This window comes from Lipotes vexillifer, unplaced genomic scaffold, assembly GCF_000442215.2.
Source record: "Lipotes vexillifer unplaced genomic scaffold, Lipotes_vexillifer_v1.1 scaffold977, whole genome shotgun sequence".
NCBI lineage: Eukaryota > Metazoa > Chordata > Mammalia > Artiodactyla > Lipotidae > Lipotes > Lipotes vexillifer.
Genome location: NW_006783088.1, coordinates 4942040 through 4946316, shown reverse-complemented (window position 1 = coordinate 4946316; position 4277 = coordinate 4942040). Strand labels below are relative to the sequence as shown.

At 56.0% G+C, this 4277-nt stretch overlaps 1 protein-coding gene across 2 annotated transcripts in view; it reads left to right on the top strand.

The window, feature by feature from the left end:
* Positions 1-4277, top strand: part of CD82 (CD82 molecule) — a 25701-nt gene that overhangs the window by 15747 nt on the left and 5677 nt on the right. The window lies entirely within an intron of this gene.

Below are 4277 nucleotides of genomic sequence, written 5' to 3'. Positions count from 1 at the left end.
GAGCACAGGTGGCCCTCCTGCTGAAATCTGGGGTAGCTGGTTATGTAGATTGCAGCCGGACTCTCAGAAAAGACTTGGATGGTCACTAAAAGTAAACATGCCACCCCCTCCACATTCACCAGGGCACAGGGTCCTCATTTCTTGCCAGGATCCCAGGATGAAGCCTCAAAGCATTGGCAACACCTTCTGTGGGAAACCGGGGAGGGGACAGGAAGGTGTGGGTCCCTTACATTGCATGGGGGCACCTCATTGTAAGAGGCAATTGGACACATTAGAGCATGGAGAGAGGGCTGAACACCATCCCAAAGAGCCATCAAAGGAGCCTGGAGACTTACCCTGGGGAGGAGGGGGTAAAGGGAGACGTGGTTGAGTCTCAAATATCTGAATGATGTTTGTCCTGTGAGAGAAGAATTTGATTTGTTTTCTGTGGTCGCAGCTGGGACTTGGGAGGGAGAGGGAGGATAAAAACTAATGGCCAGAAGTCATTTAGGCTCAACTTAAAATGAATTGCTTGTGGGGCTTCCCTGGTGGCGCAGTGGTTGAGAGTCCGCCTGCCGATGCAGGGGACACGGGTTCGTGCCCCGGTCCGGGAGGATCCCACGTGCCATGGAGCGGCTGGGTCCGTGAACCATGGCCGCTGGGGTCCGTGAACCATGGCCGCTGGGCCTGCACGTCCGGAGCCTGTGCTCCGCAACGGGAGAGGCCACAACAGTGAGAGGCCCGCGTACTGCAAAATTAAAAAAAAAAAACCCGCATAACGAAAAAAAAAAAAAAAAAAAAAAAAAAAAAATGAATTGCTTGTATCAAGAGCCTCCCCAACCTGCAATGTGCTATCTTGTGTGGTACTGAGGTCCCCATCACAGGGAGCATTTAAGCAGAGCCTGGAAAAGTATGGGGAGGATTCTTACATTTGGTTGGTATGTTGGACTCAAAGGTGTCTTCTAATTCTACCTCTCTGAGAAAAGTCACACTACAAGGTGACGTAAAAGCACAGCATAGGGTTGCGGGGGAAGAGAGTCATGCCAGAGGATGGAAGGATCTCGGGCCAGGTGGAGATGGTGGGTGGCTTGCTGTGATTAGAATCTCAGGGTTCCAGAGCTGCATATGGCAGGTTATGGTCATATCTCGTCTGCTGGTCGGCTGTCTAATCTTAGGAAGTTGTTCTCACTGTCTGAGCCTTGGTTTTCTCTTCTGGGAAGTGGGGAGGATGGTATTGGGCAGGACCAGGGCTGGCTTCCTGGGTGTGTACCCCGAGCAGCCACACAGCGTCCCACACTTAGAAGGGTCCCGTGCTTGGTTTGATGTCTTGAAATTCGTAATCACTTTGAAATAAGGAGTCCTGCATTTTCATTTTGCACTGGGTTGTAAATTATGCGGCCATTCCTGGGCAAGACTCTTTGTTACATGTGAAAGTAACCCAGATCCGGCCAGAGCTGGCTGCAGGCTCGGCTGGATCCAGGCTTCTAAAGGCTGCCACCAAGACTGTCCCTCTGCATGCTTGGCCCTGCACTCCTCCACTGGCTCCCTCCTCAGGCCAGATCCCCAGTGGCTCTCGGGGTGGCCACCAGCAGCTCAGGCCCTCATCCCACCAGATTAGCAGAAATAGAGGGCCCATGTGTGTGACCTCGGGTCACATGCCCATCCCTAGACCGCTTGCTGCGGTCAGGGTGTGGAAGGCACTAAGTGGCAGCCTGGGTCTTTGCCCACGGCAGCAAGGGGGCAGGGCTTCCCGGCCACATGGAGGGATTGAGGGGTGCTTACTGCTAAGCAAGGGAACTGCTGTTTCAAGAAGGGAGAGTAGCTGTGGGGCAGGCAGAAACCACAGAGAGGCTGCCGCAGGGATGAAGTGAGATGGTGAGTGTCTTCTCACTCTCCCTCCCTGCTCCTTCTTGTCTCAGGAATGGCCTGGTTGCCAGGGTAACTTCCCTGGGCTCCTGACACCGCCTCTTGGGCATTTGCTTCAGCTCCAAGCTGAACCAGCCCCTGCAGCCATGGTCCCCCGTGGCCCAGTTGTGTCCCTCAGCCCCATTCTGGGCCGGAGGATGGTTGTGGTGTTTCCATGGAAACCACCCAGCCTCAGTGGAAACCACCCAGCTTCCATGACCTTCTCATTTCTGGGGCCTCAAACAGGGAAGTCTGTGCCGCTGGGCAGCCATGCGGGGTATAAATAGGGCCCAGGTCGGTGGGGGAGGGTGGGTGGGCGGATGTGGGGAGATGGCTGTCTATGCACATGCCTCTGGGGACCCCCTCCTTTCCACGCCTCAGGGATCATCTGCTCACCGGGGAGTCGAGGTGGAGCAGAGACAGTCGGGGCAAAAAGACTGAGATTCTGCAGGCAGACAGCCCCCGCTGTGTGACATGGGCAAACCGCTGAGCTTCTCTGGGCCCTCCTTAAAACTGCTCTGACCTGCTGCAAGGTACGGCCATGTGGTTTAAATGCCGATAGAGCTTAATGGGTAAAATCTTGGGTTCCGGAATCAGAAGAGCCTGGGTCCAAACCCCAACTCTTCACATGTTGGCTGTGAGTCCTTGGGCAAGTTAATTAACCTCTCTGGGCCTCGTTTTCTGCACCTCCATAGTGAGGGAACGAGGTCGGTACCTGGGCCGTAGGTCTGCTCAGAGGATTCAAGTGAAATACTGCATTAAAAGTCCTTAGCGTGGTGCTGGTAATAATAAGCATCTGATCAAAGTTAGCTGCTGCTGCTGTTGTGATTAGTTACTGACAGGCGAGCTTTGCAAATTGTAGAGCTCCGTGTGAGTGATATCAAAGAAGTACTGATGCTTCGCTAAGAGCTTTATGGAAAGGGAGAGGGGCAGAGAGCAGTTCCAGAGGGTGGGGCTGCCTGGGGGTGTGGCTGGTCTCGCAGGGTTGGTGATGGGAGTGGGGCGGGGAGCCAGGCCCTCAGCAGCTCGAAGGTCGGTCTGGAGGATGTGGGTTCTCTGAGCGCTGCATTCGTGAGGAGCTGGCGGAAGCCCCGTTCACGGGCTTCTGAGCCAGGCTCTGAAAGCCCCCGCCTGGAGGCACCTGTCCCATCTCCCCAATTCCTCTTTCTCAGCCGCAGAGGACCAGGTGCGGGGCTGTCCCTTCGGTGCCCCCACCCCTCTCGGGCACCTCGCCCCGGGTTTCTGCAGGGACAGCAGGTGACCATGACCAGTCTGTCCCTGCTGGGGCACCCGGGGAGGCCCCTGGGCAAAGTCGGCGGGTGGGGCCCGGCCTCTGGGCCGAGGGAAGCGTGCCCGCAGCTCTTAGGCTGGCTTCGGGTTTGCCTCCCTTGCACAGCTGACTTGCTCCTGAAAAGCTGCCGTGGTGAGATCCTCTATTCAGAGCCCCAGTAAGAGGCCTTGGGGGCTGAAGCCCTTTGATCCCTGCACCCCGCGCCTGCCTTCACTGTAAATGACTGTTTTCTCTGTGGGGTTAGTGAAAAGCAGGTGCATCTCTCTTCCTCCATGGGGGGCCCTGGAGTCCCAGCACAGGTGGGATGCGAACTTTGTGGGGCCCTGGTGTGGGGCAGGTGGCGGGGTTACGCACACGTCCCTTATCCGTGCTCGCCGCACACATACTCTGGCCAGGCTGGGTCAGACCCAGTCCCTGCCCCTGCAGAGCTGACGTTCCAGTGGGGGAGAGAGACCATAAATCCTGAAAACAGAGGAGCAGGTAATGACGAGACTATGAAGAAAAATATATCATGCTTCCCCTTGTAGGATAAGGAGGGTCTTGGAGGAGATAGAGAAGGGCTGACATTTTCGGGGTGGTCCAGGAAGGCCTTTCTGAGGAGGTGCCATTTGAGTAGAGCTGTAAAGAAAGTGGAAGAGTCAGCTACATTCATATTTGGGGAAGTAGGATCCCAGGTGGAGGGGACAGCAAGTGCAAAGGCCCTGAGGCAGGAGCATGCCTCGCACAAAGACAGCAAGACCTGTGTAACTGAAATAGAGGGAGGACAAGCAGAGGAAACGAAGTCTGGAAAGAGCAGGGCCAAATGGTGTGGGGCCTTGTGGGCTGTTGAGAAGACGGTGGTGTTTCTCCAGAGCGTGGTGAGAGGCCCCTGGATGGTTTTTAGCAGTGACGTGGACAGATTCCCATCTAAAGGGTCATGTGCTGCTGAGTGCTGAGGAGACGGTCAGGTGGGAGGCTTTTTTTTTTGTGGTACGGGGCCTCTTACTGTTGTGGCCTCTCCTGTTGCGGAGCACAGGCTCTGGATGCGCAGGCTCAGCGGCCATGGCTCACAGGCCCAGCTGCTCCATGGCATGTGGGATCTTCCCGGACCAGGGCACGAACC